This window comes from Mesoplodon mirus (genome assembly GCF_964341445.2).
Source record: "Mesoplodon mirus genome assembly, chromosome: 15".
In the NCBI taxonomy this organism is placed as follows: Eukaryota; Metazoa; Chordata; class Mammalia; order Artiodactyla; family Ziphiidae; genus Mesoplodon; species Mesoplodon mirus.
Genome location: NC_138991.1, coordinates 48,210,903 through 48,227,722, shown reverse-complemented (window position 1 = coordinate 48,227,722; position 16,820 = coordinate 48,210,903). Strand labels below are relative to the sequence as shown.

General features: G+C 45.2%; 1 pseudogene across 1 annotated transcript; it reads left to right on the top strand.

Moving 5' to 3' along the window:
• The first annotated feature begins 13,025 nt into the window (after window positions 1-13,025).
• LOC309816525 (large ribosomal subunit protein uL6-like) lies at window positions 13,026-14,157 on the top strand (annotated as a pseudogene). Its single transcript has 2 exons — window positions 13,026-13,565; window positions 13,794-14,157. The product of its transcript is annotated as a large ribosomal subunit protein uL6-like (transcript).
• The last annotated feature ends 2,663 nt before the right edge of the window (window positions 14,158-16,820 follow it).

The window sequence follows — 16,820 nt, the reverse complement described above, 5'->3', positions numbered from 1 at the left end:
GTGCGCTTAACCACTGTGCAAACTGCCTTTCGGATGGAAGCTTTTCCCCAGAGGCCGAGTCCACGTGCCCCTGAAGAGGTCCCCTCTGGCGTTCTCTGGCTTCAGGTGTTCTTGTGCCGGGACAGAGGCGGGGGCAGGGGGGACTGCTTCATTCCCAGAGCCCTGGGTAAGTAGCCACATGGCCAGGAGTTCCTGACTCTAAGAGATAATGGCTCCACATGCAGGTTGTGGAAACGTTGGTTCTTGATACGTCCTTGTTCTTCTCAAACTGAGCTCCCAACCTCACTGCTCTTCTGATCTCCCTTCTGGGTCCCTGAGTCCCAGTCCCAAGCATTCCACAGCCCATAGAATGTCTCCCTGATGATAGAGGTGTCTCAAACTCAACATGTCCCTGCTGAGCCTGCACCCCAAGGGATGATATCGGATAGACCCCAACCTCTCCTGGGGTTGAAGCCTCAGGAGAGAGGTCTGGGCCAGAGAGAGACATGAGGGGGTCAGCAAGGGTGAACTGAGGTCACATGGAAGAAAAGAGGAAGAGAGAGTTGATGATGGGACCCTGAGACCTCTACATTTAAGACGCAGCTGGAGCACAAGATGGAGCCGAGACAAAAGGTAAAAGCTGCACAAGGCTCCATCCTCAAGAATCTCCCAGTCTCACAGCTCTTCTCCCTCCCATCCCAACTCCAGGCTTTCCCCGGGGGATGTCTCCACGAGGAACGCCCATCACAGACGTCCCTCTGAGATGCCTCTGGCGGCCCCCCCATCACCTCAGTCACATTTGTCAAGTCACAGGATCTACCCTACAGTGGTGACTTTAGGTGGCTCACAAACTTAATTACAATGCCAAACTCTGATCTCCCTCTTTCTCCACTAACCCTCCAAGACCAGGTACAGATGTCACCATCTCTGTGAAGTCTGCCTTGACCCCTTGCCTGCCCCAGCAAATTGGAGCTTTAAGTACCATTGACTGACAGAACAAGAACGCCATTCCATTCTTCAACGTGCAAAGACATCAGTTCCCAGCGTGGGGCTCGTAGGTCTCTAACAGTCTCTAACGGGTGCTCAGCTCTCTTTTCTAACAAAGAGAGAGCTGCGGGCTTCCGTGGTGGCGTAGTGGTTGAGAGTCCACCTGCCGGTGCAGGGGACGTGGGTTCGTGCCCTGGTCCGGGAAGATCCCACATGCCGCGGAGCAGCTGGGCCCATGAGCCATGGCCGCTGAGCCTGAGCGTCCGGAGCCTGTGCCCCGCAATGGGGAGAGGCCACAACAGTGAGGTCCGCATACCGCGAAAAAAAACCAAAAAACAAAAACAAAGAGAGAGCTGCCTCAGAGGCCATAGATTTCTAGCTATCAAGCCAAATTTAATTGCACCACTATGTTTACACTGCCTATGTTTTCTCAGTTACTTTCTGCTTATTGTAAGCAGTAACGGTGTTTCCCTTAGTCACTGGTTGGACAGTGTTTATTCCTTTAACAGCTGTTTATTGAGCACTGCGTTAGCTTCCTGTGGATACTGTACCAAATTACCACAAAGTGAGAGGCTTAGAACCACAGAAATTTATTCCCTTACAGTTCTGGAGGCCAGAGTTGTGAAAGGAGTCTTGTGGAGCTAAAATCAAGGTGTCGGCAGGGCTGTGCTCGCTCCAGAGGCTCTAGGTGAGAATCCGTCTTCTTGCCTTTTCTGGCTTCTAAACTGCATTCCTCTTCAGGGCCAGCAGAGTAGCATCCTGCTTCAATTGTCACATTGACTTCTGCTGCAACCAAACCTCCCTCTGCCTTTTTTTTTTTTTTTTTTAAATAAGGATACTTGTGATTATATTTAGGGCCACCCAGAGAACCCCATCTCAAGATTCCTAACTTAATCATGTCTGCAAAGGCTCTGTGTGCCACAGAGGGTAACATTCACAGTTTCCAGGGATTAGGACGTGCACATATTGGGGGTCCATTATTCAGCCTCCCACAACTGCTTACTCGTGCCAAACACTGTTGTAGCAGCTGGGGATGCACGTGTGGGGCAAGCAGACAAAGCTCCCTGCCCTTATGGAACTCATATCCTCCTAGGGAGAGAGACAGACACAGAAACAATCTGCACAAGAAGTGAGTACCTTGGATAGCATGTCAGAGGGTGAGAAGTGCTATGGAAAGAAGAAAAATGTAGAGCAGGGTAGAGAGGGTCTGGGAGTCTGGGGGCAGACAGAGGGGCCAGTCTCAGTGTTATGTGGTCAGGGGAGACCTTTGTGCAAGGGTATTATCTGAACAGCTTGAGGGAGTCATTCATGCAGACGTATCTGGGAAAATAACTTTCCGGGCGGAGGGAAAAGTCAGGGATAATGAAACAGTTTCCTTTTAAAAGAAATTTATTTGCAACGGAATAGTAGTCAGCCATAAAAAGGAATGAAGCACTGATACATCTACAACACAGATGAACCTCAAAACCACTATGTTCAGTGAAAGAGGCCAGCCACAAAGGCCACGCATTGTGTGATTCCATTTCTATGAAATACTCAGTATAAGTAAATCCACGGAGGCAAAGTAGGTTAGTAGTTGCTGGGAGGAGGGGGAGGGAAGAGTGGGGAGTGACTGCTCAGTGGGTACAGGGTTCCCTTTGGGGGTAATGAAAGTTTTGGAACTGTACTGAGTGCCACTGAACTGTACACTTTACAATTTTAAGTTATGTGAATTTTACCTCAATAAAAAAAGTCAAAAAAATCATTTGAATTAAAAGAGTGAGTTGGGCTTCCCTGGTGGCGCAGTGGTTAAGAATCTACCTGCCAATGTAGGGGACACGGGTTCAAGCCCTGGCCAGGGAAGATCCCACATGCCACGGAGCAACTAAGCCCGTGCACCACAACTACTGAGCCTGCGCTCTAGAGCCCACAAGCCACAACTACTGAGCCCACGCGCCACAGCTACTGAAGCCCACGCGCCTAGAGCCCGTGTTCCGCAACAAGAGAAGCCACCGCAATGAGAAGCCCATGCACCGCAACGAAGAGTAGCCCCCGCTTACAACTAGAGAAAGCCCGCGTGCAGCAATGAAGACCCAACGCAGCCAAAAATTAAAAAAACAAATAAATAAATAAATTTATAAAAAATTAAAAATAAAAAATAAATAAAAAAAATAAAAGAGTGAGTTGACTTAAAGAAAAATGGTAAGTGAAACTAGAAAGAAAAGCAGGATGCACTGACCACAGAAGTCAGGATGATGGAAATTTCTGGAGGGGTCGCGGGAGCGCAGGTGATCAGAGGTCTCCACGTGGAGAACTGGCTGTCAGTGATCTCCTCTTCATCGGGAGTACAAACATCGGTGTTTGCTCTCCTGTTTTTTATTTTTTATTTTTATTTTTTGTTTTATTATTATTATTATTTTTTTTTTGCGGTATGCGGGCCTCTCACTGTTGTGGCATCTCCCATTACAGAGCACAGGCTCCGGACACGCAGGCTCAGCGGCCATGGCTCACGGGCCCAGCCGCTCCATGGCATGTGGGATCCTCCCGGACCGGGGCACGAACCCGTGTCTCCTGCATCGGCAGGCAGACTCTCAACCACTGCGCCACCAGGGAAGCCCTGCTCTCCTGTTTTTTAAAACCACATACACGTTCTATGCACACCTCTATAGTGCATGATTTTACAGAATTTTTTTAAACTCAGAAAACAAAGAGAATGATGAGTAGGCAGTAACATAGGTATTGCACGGATGTTAATAACTTCCTAAAAGCTACGCGGTGCTCCAGCAAATGCCTCCAAGGGGCAAATATCTCTGTGGCTCTGTCGCCTCCCTCCTCCCCTGAGGCAGCCCCGGAGATGGCCAGCAAGGTATCCCCCAGGGTGGGTGCCCTGGGAAGGTCCCCACCAGGCCCAGCTCTGGCCTAGGCAGCCACAGCCACCTCCTAGCAAGCCAGAACTGTTCCAGCTCCTTCTTTCCAGAGGCAGGACCAGCCCCATGCATCAGCAGGATTCCTGAGACACATGCTCTAACTGCAGGCTGAGGGCTGAAGACACCTCATTCATTGTGCCCAGCTGGAGCTGGGAGGAGCCAGGGGAGGAGGTGGAATGAGCTGACTGTTCACAGCTCCTTCCCTGCCTCCAGGAGCACTTCTGGAACAATCTTCCCAGCCATGTCTGCTCACATCTCGGGCCAGATCTGCAGGCGTTTGTTCGACAAATTCTATTTAACAGCTCTGCTTGTTGACTAACTACATGTACTCAGGAATCTGACAGTTGTCTTTTGTTTTTTTAAAATAACATTATCAAAAATAAAAATTTGTATTTGTACAAAAGTAATAAATCTTTTGTTAGGAATCTTGTCGCAAGTACCAAAAACCTAACTCACATTGGATTAAGAAAATTTTGGCTCATATAGTTGGAAATGCGTCTCTAGCTTCAGGTATGGTTGGATCCAGAAACTCGAATGATAAGATCAGAACTCTCACTTCCTGCCTTCCTCTGTGCTCTCCTTCATGTTAGTTCTATTCTCAGACACACTCCTCCCTACAGAGTGGAAGCCCCAGACATGTGTCCCATCTTTCACACCCCCAAAAGGAAGAGAGCTTCTCTCTTACAACTATTCCAAAAAACAAAATTATTTAATGGCTTTGCATTGGACATACTTGAGACTTTTTCTTGAACCAGTCACTGCAGCCAAAGAGATGAAACACTGTGATTGTCCGGGCCTGGACTGTGTACTTCTTTCTTTATTTATTTTTTATTCCCCACTCTGCGCAGCTCATGGGATCTCAGTTCCCCAACCAAGGATTGAACCCAGGCCATGGCAGTGTAAGCCCGGAATTCTAAACACTAGGCCACCAGGGAACTCCTTGTGTACTTATTTCTGTATTAAGGGAGCATCCTCCTCCCAGAAACTACACTGAAAGAGAGTGGGGTAAGGGGTGGTTGCTCAAGAGCCACTAGGGTGCTGCAATCACAAGAAGGAAGAATGGTTCAGCACAAGCCATAGGAACCCACTACACATGGTAGAAAATTAGAAAGTTTCAGAAAAGCACAGAGAAAATAGAGACCAGCCATTATCCCACCGTAACAGTCTTTCTCTGTAGATGCTCTGGGTTACTCTTTCATGTGTGAGGGAACTCAGTCAAGCTCAGAGGATGCCCCAACCCAGCAACATGACAGTGATACAAGTAAGAACACGAGAACAAGAAGAAAAACAAAGGGTAAGCTGTGACAAAGTGAGAGAGTGGCATGGACATATATACACTACCAAACATAAGGTAGATAGCTAGTGGGAAGCAGCCGCATAGCACAGGGAGATCAGCTCGGTGCTTTGTGACCACCTAGAGGGGTGGGGTAGGGAGGGTGGGAGGGAGGGAGACGCAAGAGGGAAGAGATATGGGATCATATGTATATGTATAACTGATTCACTTTGTTATAAAGCAGAAACTAACTCACCATTGTAAAGCAATTATACTCCAATAAAGGCTCCCAGACTTCAGACTATACTACAAATCTACAGTAATAAAGACAGTATGGTACTGGCACAAAAACAGAAAGATAGATCAATGGAACAGGATAGAAAGCCCAGAGATAAACCCACGGACATATGGTCACCTTATCTTTGATAAAGGAGGCAGGAATGTACAGTGGAGAAAGGACAGTCTCTTCAATAAGTGGTGCTGGGAAAACTGGATAGGGACATGTAAAAGTATGAGATTAGATCACTCCCTAACACCATACACAAAAATAAGCTCAAAATGGATAAAAGACCTAAATGTAAGGCCAGACACTATCAAACTCTTAGAGGAAAACATAGGCAGAACACTCTATGACATAAATCACAGCAAGATCCTTTTGGACCCACCTCCTAGAGAAATGGAAATAAAGACAAAAATAAACACATGGGACCTAATGAAACTTCAAAGCTTTTGCACAGCAAAGGAAACCATAAACAAGACCAAAAGACAACCCTCAGAATGGGAGAAAATATTTGCAAATGAAGCAACTGACAAAGGATTAATCTCCAAAATTTATAAGCAGCTCATGCAGCTCAATAACAAAAAAACAAACAACCCAATCCAAAAATGGGCAGAAGACCTAAATAGACATTTCTCCACAGAAGATATACAGACTGCCAACAAACACATGAAAGGATGCTCAACATCTTTACTCATTAGAGAAATGCAAATCAAAACTACAATGAGATATCATCTCACACCAGTCAGAATGGCCATCATCAAAAAATCTAGAAACAGTAAATGCTGGAGAGGGTGTGGAGAAAAGGGAACACTCTTGCACTGCTGGTGGGAATGTAAATTGGTACAGCCACTATGGAGAACAGTATGGAGGTTCCTTAAAAAACTAAAAATAGAACTACCATATGACCCAGCAATCCCACTACTGGGCATATACCCTGAGAAAACCATAATTCAAAAAGAGACATGTACCAAAATGTTCATAGCAGCCCTATTTACAATAGCCCGGAGATGGAAACAACCTAAGTGTCCATCATCGGATGAATGGATAAAGAAGATGTGGCACATATATACAATGGAATATTACTCAGGCATAAAAAGAAATGAAATTGAGCTATTTGTAATGAGGTGGATAGACCTAGAGTCTGTCATACAGAGTGAAGTAAGTCAGAAAGAGAAAGACAAATACCGTATGCTGACACATATATATGGAATTTAAGGGAAAAAAATGTCATGAAGAACATAGGGGTAAGACAGGAACAAAGACACAGATCTACTAGAGAATGGACTTGAGGATATGGGGAGGGGGAAGGGTAAGCTGTGACAAAGTGAAAGAGCGGCATGGACATATATACACTACCAAACGTAAGGTAGATAGCTAGTGGGAAGCAGCCGCAGAGCACAGGGAGATCAGCTCGGTGCTTTGTGACCGCCTGGAGGGGTGGGATAGGGAGGGTGGGAGGGAGACGCAAGAGGGAGGGGATATGGGAACATATGTATATGTATAACTGATTAAATTTGTTATAAAACAAAAAAAAAAAAGATGTCAAAAAACAAACAAACAAACAACAACAACAACAACAAAAGGCAGCTTTGGCGAGACAATGAGGCTGGTTATCCACGGTTCCCTGCCAGCCTCCCACTGCCAGTCTGTCCCCAGGTCCCCACCAAGCTCAGAACAAATTTCTGCCTCCTCTGATACCTCCACTCACCCATCCATCCATCATCAATTCATTCATCCATGTATCCATCTATTCACATATCCATCCATCCAACCTATCAACCACTTATCCACTAATTATCTTTCAAGCTCTTAAGTCAGAATGGGCACCTGAGAAATCACCACGCTGGACCTCCATTTAGATGCAGCTCTGGAGCCCCTGCCCTTCATATCCTTGATGGACAGTTTATGGAGACGCACAGGCTTACAGAACACAACGGGAGCCAAGGTGATGTCTTCATCACTTTTCCCCCCGGGGCAGAGATGTTAGGAAAGAGAGGATGATTGGGGAGAAGCCACTAGCTGGTTCTCCAGATGGAAAATTGGATTTGGATTTCTGAGTCAGGGATTGAGATCTTGGAATAATGTTCCAGGCCCTCCTGAGTGATGGGTATAGCTCATGGAACAAGGGGAGACTATGGTTGCCCTGAGCCAGCTTGCTCCAGAGTTTTTACACTGAGTTCGAGAAAAAGGTAAAAGAACAGGATCAGGGCATGGAGTTAACCCATGGCCACAGGAGGGTCCAGCCCACAGTCAGGGTCAGGAGTCAGTCTGTGGTCAGGATCCAGTTAGGGCCAGGCCCAGTCCATGACTAGGTCTCTGGTCCTGCTGACCCCACTTTGTTCTCAGGCTTTTGGTGGAGGCCACTTCCTTGCCTGCAGGCATTTCTCAAGGTAGGCTCACCTTCCCCCAGACCCTCTGTGCCACTTCCATGCCCCTCCTTCCAGCCTTCTTCCTGTAAAGCTCTTGCACCTGATACACACAATCACCCACTATCATCCAGAGCCCTGTTCACATCCCCTGGGAGACTTCAGCCCCTGATGCCCTGTTTTCTTCTTGAATTTGTGCTTTTTCACTTGTGGCAGATACCCCAGCTCACACTGGCTTCTGCAAAGGGTGGGGTTGGAGACTATTTTGACTTATTTATTTATTTGGTCACGCTGCGGGGCACGTGGGATCTTAGTTCCCCAACCAGGGATCGAACCTGCACCCCCTGCATTGGGAACGTAGAGTCTTAACCACTGGACCGCCAGGGAAGTCCCTATTTTGACTCATTTAAATGAAACATGTAGATGCATCTAGCTTTGGGCGTGGATGGACGCAGCTGTTCAGTCAGTCACTGGGGCTTCATCCACCCCTCTCCCCCACTTCCCTGATCAACTTGCCACTTCTCAAGACCACTTCTTTCCATACAGTGGGAAGATGGCCTCTGACCCCCACCCCCACTATCCCAAGCCTATATTGCTTGGACAGCTCATTGATGTCAAAGAAAATGAGATCCTCCTTCCCCAGCATACATATATCAAACTCACTAACAGACTCTGACTGGTCCTGCCTGGGCCACATGCCCAGCTCTACTAATCACTGTGGCTGTAGGATGGTGCACTCCAGTTGGCCATGTCTGTGTCACATACCCACCCCTGATAAGGGTGAGTTCCATCCAAATCACACGGATCCCCAAAGAATGATGGCTGAGCAAACTAGCATAGATCGTCACCTTGAGCAAACTGAACTTGAATTGTGAATGATCCACTCAACCGGAAGACCTCACAATTCCTTGAGTTCCCTCACTCAGATAGCTTCATCTCCATTCCTCTGTAGCCACCCACTCCCAAGGCTACACCTTGGATATAAACATACCCCTCATCCCTCCACCTTTCCTACTCTGTACTCCCTCCACCCCTGCTTCTTGATCTAATCCAGTTCTCCAGACTCCCTCAGCCTTCCCTAGCCACTCAGCTCACCAGCCCTCTTCCTTGTCTTCCTTGCATCCTAGACCCCATGTTCAAACATTGCAACCACCCCTTCACCACCATCTTCATCTTCCAGCCTCAGTACCCTGGTCAGTCCAAATGGGAGGTTTTCTCTTCCTACTAGTGGGCTCTCCAGTGGGGACAGCCATATTTTTATGCCAATTGTATATATTTATGGTAACAGTGGTTACTTAGCATAACGCTTCTCAAATTTTGATGTGCATATGATTCACTTGGAGATCAAACTTAAAATGCAGAAGCTGATTTCTTAGGTGTGAAGTAAGGTGTGCTGTTCGAACCAGCTCCCAGGTGAGGCCGATGCTACCAGTCCTCAGAGCACACTTTGAGCAGCCAGACCTTAGCAATACTTCAGTGTTCTTCCTACTTCGCTCCAGGGAAGAACCACCTGGGGGCACTTGTTAAATATAAAGGTTTTCAAGTCTCTTCCCTGGTTTGGGTTGGAGGCACAAAAGAGACCCTGTGATGCTAACACATTCCAAGTGACTCTTATCTCCTGGTACACTTGGGAAATACTGCAGTCTCATGGTCATTTGGTTGTATGACACATTTTGGCTTCCAGACCTCCTCTATCACCCACAAGCTCCACGCATTCCCCATCACCCCCACCTTCAGCAGGTAAGCTGGCCCCTATCTCCCAGAGAAACCCACCTCCCCAGGTGGGCTGACATAAACTCCCCTGCCAATAAACTTTAGTTATATCCCCTCGTCTTTTTTCTTTTCCCTTCAGTCTTTGAGAAAGAGGCACCTCCTCCGAAGGTCCCACCTGCCTTCCTCAGCCACCTTGTTCAATTACAGCTCCCCTTCATGCTCACCTTCAGCCTCTGCCAGTCTCCTGGGCCCTCCTCTGCCTGTGAAATCTCTCCTGTCCTAAAATCCCACTCTCCTAATACCCTACCTTCCTCTTCCTTTCACGACCAAGCTTTGTGTTTGGTCATGTCTAACTACATTCTACAGTGCTATCATGGTAGAAAAAGTGATATTTTTAGGTCAGTAAACTTGTTTTTAAAACTTTTTAAAAGCTTTTTTATTTTGAAATTATTTTAGGTTTACAAGTGAACCACAAAAATTGTACAGAGAGTTCCCGTATACCCTTCCTCCAACTTCCCCTCAAGTGAACATCTTAGAGAACTGCGGCATGTTGGTCAAAACTAGGAAACTGATGTTGGCACCATACTATGACCTAAACTACAGACTTTCTGATTTCACCAGTTTTCCCACTAATGTCCAAAAAGTGTGTATTTTTAATTATACAAGGCCTACAATTAATCATTCTTTTAATAATTAGAAAATATAAATGTAAAAAGAGAAAAAAATCATGGTCACCAAAAACCACCATCCAGACACAACTACAGCTAACATTTTGTTGTTCCTCCTGCAATGCTTTACCCATATAAATCAATTTTTTTACAAAAATATGCTCACCCTGCCCTGCAATGTGCTTTTCCCACTAAACACTATATTATAAATGTCCTTCCATGTTTAGTAATTATAACTCCATATATAATTCTTATTGTATTAAAATTTTTATTTTAACTTTTTCGTAGGCAATAGATCCACATGGTCCCAAATTCAAAAGGTAGGAAAGGGTATTTAGCAAAAATATAAATCTCCCTGCCATCCCCATTTCCTCCTCATCCAATTCCTTTCTCTCCCAAATTATTATGTACATCAAAAAAGGTCAAAGGCTGAAAGCAAATTCTGGGATGAATAAACCATTGTTTTACTCAGTCAACCCCCTATTACTGGATACTTAGGTTGTTTCCACTGCTTTACATTATAAAGGACACTTTGATTTAACAACTGTATGCCTCCTCCCTTGTCCAGCTGTCCAGTTATTTCCTTAAGATAAATTGCTAGTGGAGTGGCCAGGTCAAAGTCTTGACATTTGTGGGGAGAGGGGGCAGGGTTTTTTATTTCAAATTACTTTTTCCAAAGATTATACACCACTTCCTACACCCAGGCCCACGCAGGCTATCAGACTATACCAATCAGATGGGCCATAGTGATATTGTTTTAATCTGTATTTCTTTCGTAACCAGAAAGATTGAGTCATGTTTATTTGGTATCTATGTGCAGATGAATTTCTTGGAAGATGTCCTCAGATGACTACCTCCACCTCTTCCCTCCCCATTGACTCCTGACAATCTGGGGTCCAACTTCATCCCTCCCCAACCAAGACGCTCCAGCAAAGCCTGGCACATAAGTAGCCATTCAAACAATCCCTTCGCAGTCTCATCCTATTTAATTTCTCTCTGTCACTGAAGATTACAGACGAGGTCATCCTTTAAAAAAAAAAAAAATGTGGTTGTTAGACTGAGTCTTTTTTTTTAATCCAACTTTGTTTATAGAATTCACAATCTTATGTATTTGAGTTTTGACAAACATACAGTCATGTAACCACCACCACAATCATAACATAGACTATTTCCATCACTCCAAAAAGTTCCCTTGTGCCTCTCTGTAGTCAGTTCCTCCCCAGCCCCCATCCCTGGCAACCACTAATCTGCTTTTCATGACTATAGTTTTGCCTTCTCTTGAATTTTATATAAGTGGAATCATACAGTATTCGGGTTTTTGTTTCTGGATTTTTAAAGATTCATCAATGTTGCTGCAAGTATTAGCTCATTCCTTTTTACTCCATTGTATGGATATGCCACATTTTGTTTACCCATTCCCAAGCTGATGGACTTTTGGGGTGTTTCCAGTTTGGGACTATTTTGAATAAAGCGGTTAAGCACATTCCAGTCAAGTCTTCATGTGAACATAAAATTTCGTATTTCTTTGGTAAATCCCTAAGAGTGGAATTCTGAGTTACTGCGTAGATGTTATGTTTAACTTTGTAAGAAAATGCCCATCTGTTTCCCAAAGTGGCTGTACCATTTCACATTCCCACCAGCAGCCTATGAAAGTTTCAACTGCTACACATCTTCGCCAACACCTTAAGGTGATTCACAGCCCCACAGTGATTGGTTCAGAGCTGGACATGTGACCCAGGCAGGACCAATCAGAATGAACCCCTTGGTGAGTTGTACACTGGGAAAGGAGGATCACATTTTCTTTGATGTGAATGAGCTGTCAAAGCAACATAGGTTTAGGGTGGTGCGCTTGGTATTGCTGGTCTTTATAATTCTAGCCATATGAATAGACTTGTGGTGGTGTCTCACTGTGGTTTAAAGTGCATTTTCCTAATGACTAATGAATTTAGAATCTTTTCCACATGCTTATTTGCTACTCATATACCTTCTTTGTTTAAAATTTTTAATTAAATGAAAATTAGGGTTACACATGCCCATGGTTTAAAAATAATTCAGTGACTTCCCTGGTGGTCCAGCAGTTAAGACTGCACTTCCATTGCAGGGGGCGTGGGTTCAGTCCCTGGTCGGGGAACTAAGATCCTGCATGCCGTACGGCATGTCCAAAAAAAAAAAAATTCAAAAAGTACAAAAGGGAAAAGTAAATCTTCACATCTCTGATAACCCTGTGAAGGTGACTGCTGAGGAAACTGAAGCACAGGTAGCTTTTCCCCCAATTACATAGCTAGACAGCGGTGGGGCTGGGAATTAAACCAAGGCAGTCTGGCTCCAAAGCCAGCCTTATCCATTTTTACATAAATGATAGCACACCCTGTTCTATTCTCCTTCTGATGTTTTTCACTTCAGATATCTTAGATATTGTTCCAAATTAGTACTTATTGATCTCCCTTGTTTGTTTTAATAACTCCATATATTCCACTGAAATGATGTCATTATTAATTTGGCAAGTCCTCTATTGATGGACGTTTAGGTTGTTTCCAACCCCTTGCTACAACAAATAATGCTGCAGTGAATATCCTTGTACAAACCTCTCTGTACCCATGCATAAGCATATCCATCCAGTGGATTCGTAGAAATGGAATTACTAAACCAAAAAGTGTATATCTTTACTATTTTAAAGTGTCTATTTCCCCACATCCTCTCAAACACTGTGTTAAACTTTTCCATTCTTGCCAGTCTGGTAGATTTTTTAAAAAATGCTACCTCTTCATTGTTTTATTGTACGTCTTCATTATGAGTGAGGTTGAGTATGTTTTCATGCCTTTAAAATTCAATTTCAGCTCTTTGCCGCATCTACTGCAAGAATGAAGACCATTCTCAGCAATCAGACTGTCGACATTCCAGAAAATGTCGACATTACTCTGAAGGGACACACGGTTATTGTGAAGGGCCCCAGAGGCACCCTGCGGAAAGACTGCAATCACATCAATGTAGAACTCAGTCTCCTTGGGAAGAAAAAGAAGAGGCTCCGGGTTGACAAATGGTGGGGGAATAGAAAGGAACTGGCCACTGTTCGCACTATCTGTAGTCATGTACAGAACATGATCAAGGGTGTTACACTGGGCTTCCGTTATAAGATGAGGTCTGTGTATGCTCACTTCCCCATCAACGTTGTTATTCAGGAGAATGGTTCTCTTGTTGAAATCCGAAATTTTGGGGTGAAAAATACATCCACAGGGTTCAGATGAGGCCAGGTGTTGCTTGTTCAGTAGTATCTCAAGCCCAGAAAGATGAGTTGATTCTTGAAGGAAATGACATTGAACTTGTGTCAAATTCAGCTGCTTTGATTCAGCAAGGCACAACAGTTAAAAACAAGGATATCAGAGGGTTTCCCTGGTGGCGCAGTGGTTGAGGGTCCACCTGCCGATGCAGGGGACATGAGTTCGTGCCCTGGTCCGGGAGGATCCCACATGCCGCGGAGCGGCTGGGCCTGTGAGCCATGGCCGCTGAGCCTGTGCATCCAGAGCCTGTGCTCCGCAACGGGAGAGGCCACAAAAGTGAGAGGCCTGCGCACTGCAAAACAAACAAACAAACAAACAAACAAACAAAAAACAAGGATATCAGAAAATTTTGGGATGGTATCTATGTTTCTGAAAAAGGAACAGTTCAGCAGGCTGATGAATAAGATCTGAGTGATCCAGTTACAGACACCACAAGAGGCCAGGCTCATATGTGATATTTTAAAAATGAATAAAGCTCTTTTGACTTGGGGAAAAAAAATTCAATTTCATTTCCTGTGAATCAGAATCCTCCTTAAGATGTCCGGTGGTCTCACAGTTAGGCCATAGTTTTGCTCTTTTTTGGGGGGGGGTGGTTCGCGGGCCTCTCACTGTTGTGGCCTCTCCTGTTGCGGAGCACAGGCTCAGCGGCCATGGCTCATGGGCCCAGCCGCTCTGCGGCATGTGGGATCTTCCCGGACCAGGGCATGAACCCGTGTCCCCTGCATCGGCAGGCAGACTCTCAACCACTGCGCCACCAGGGAAGCCCTTGCTCTTACTTCTCTAATTTTTTTTTCCTGCTCCATCTTCTCTGCTGACTTTCCTTCCTCCATTTTTCCTCTCCAAATGGCAATTCTCTATGGTTTTCTCCTTAGTCATCTTCTCACTCTACTTTATACCCTGGGCTGTATTGTTCTTGCCCACAGTGGACATTGTCCCCTTCTTATTTACAATTCTCATTCTCCATCTTCTTTTTTTTTTTTTGGCCACGTGGCACAGCTTGTGGGATCTAGTTCCCTGACCAGGGATCAAACTTGGGCCCTTGGCAGTGAGAGCGTGGAGTCCTAACCACTGGATTCCCAGGGAATTCCCTCATCCTCCATGTTTATATAACTTTCTGTGAGCTCCAGATCCACATTTTCAATTGCCTTCTAAACATACCTACCTCGGTACCCTTCAAACACCTCAAAGGTCTCTATATTCAAAACTGGACTTGGTCTCTTCCCTCTCCAAATCTGTTTATCTTCTCCAAATGTCAACTAATGGTGCCTCTATCTACACAGTTAGTCAGGCAAAAAGTTGGAAGTCCTTCTGCCTTCACTGTCAATCCAGCCAGCCCTAGATGCTGGGCAGGCTTAAAAAGAGAGTTGACACCTGAAACTAACACAACATTGTAAATCAACTATACTTCAATAGAAATTTTTAAAGTTAAAAAAAAAAAAGACAGAGTTGCTCCAATGCATTGGGTCAGAGCCATAATTTAAACATCTACATTTTGCAACACAGGACTTCATCCATGGCTCTTTGAAACCTCCTTTGGCCTACATTCTTCTCCACTTGATCTCATGATAACCCTTTTATTGCTAAATCTAGCTTTTTTGATGATATCCAAGTAACTCCTTTTATCCTCAGATTTTTTACTGTGATTAGGTATGGTTAGTGAGTGCTGAGACTTTTCACCTTCTTGAGGTGGCCTTAGGCCTCATTTACAGATGCAGCATGTTGGGGAAGACCCAGGTGTTCTGTGCTATGTCCCAGCCAAAGGGAAGTCTGAGAAGGCACAGGTCCAAGCAGGGAGCTTTCATTTGCTATTGGCTGCTATATACATGGGGCTCTTAGAGATAGCTAAAGATATACCTCCAAACTGGGGCAAAAGTTTTGCTCCCCTTATCTCCCCCAGACATACTGCAAATTTAAAAAGCAAGCCTAGATAACAATAATTGTTAACATTGATAAAACTTTTACTATATGCCAGATACCAGCCTGATATGTCATATACATAATCTCATTCCATCCTTGCAATGGCCTACAAAATGGGTACGAGTCTTATTCCCATTTTACAGAAAAGGAAACTGAGGCTCTGAGAACTTAAATAACTTTCTTTGCCTGCAAAAACCCTAGGCTTAGACATTTCACTACACTCCAGCATAGTGGTTCATTGGCGCGGAACCCTAGCCAAGGAGAAATTAGCCACAGACACAACATCGAAGGGTCTGCCCAATTCCCAGCCCCGGCTGGCTCCTTGCCTGAGCCCATGTAGAACAAATTCCTGTTGGCTGCTATCAGGTGGTTCCCAGTGCAGGCTGACCTCAAGGCACCAACCCAGTTAGGAGAGCTCAGTTCCCTCTACCCTAGGACTTATCTTGCTCCCTGGAGCTGTGACAAGGCTCCACCCACCAGTGTTCCAACATTCTTTCTGATCGCCAGCCACCATCTCAGGCCTGGTTCCTTCAAGCTGGCCATTAATTCTTTCAGTGAATATTCGCTATATAATTTGCGGCAGGCACTGAGCAGGAGACAAAAATAGTGCCTAGGGCTTCCCAAGTGGCGCAGTGGTTGAGAGTCCGCCTGCCGATGCAGGGGACACGGGTTCGTGCCCTGGTCTGGGAAGATCCCACATGCCGCGGAGCGGCTGGACCCGTGAGCCATGGCTGCTGAGCCTGTGCGTCTGGAGCCTGTACTCCGCAACGGGAGAGGCCACAACAGTGAGAGGCCCACGTACCGCAAAAAAAAAAAAAAAAAAAAAAATGGTGCCTAGCACTGTGCCATACATATACTTGGCTCTCCATAAATAATTTTTTTTAATTTTTTAAAATTTTTATTGGAGTATAGTTGATTTACAATGTTGTGTTAGTTTCCATAAATGATTTTTAAATGAATGAATAGGCACTGTTCAGTATAGAGGTAGAATTCCAGGTGTGAGTTCTATGTCAGGCAGAATATGAGCATTTCTAAGAGTACAGTATAGGGTATCTACTTGAGGGAACTTCCCAGAACACTTCCTAGAGGAAGTGGGCTTAAGCTGAGGCCTGAGGCATGGCTTGGTTAGCCAAGTGAAGGAGGATGAGGCAAGGGAGAATAAGAATAAGAGGAAAAACTCTAGCCACAGAAGGAAAATAGGGAAGGGTGCCACTTATAGCAAGCTAGAAACATTAAGGAATTTTTGCAAGATACACTGGGCTTAAACCACGTTGAGGTTGGGGACTGCCAAGTCTTGATTCAGTCCAGGCAAGAGAAAAGTCCATTCAAGGGGGAGGTGGAAGAGACAAAAGATCCCCATGTTCCCTGCTAGCTCTGAGCACACCAGCTGGGGACAACAGTGGGGCACAGGTGCAGTGGGTGGTGGAGGGGGAGGAAAACTTTATTCTGCTGA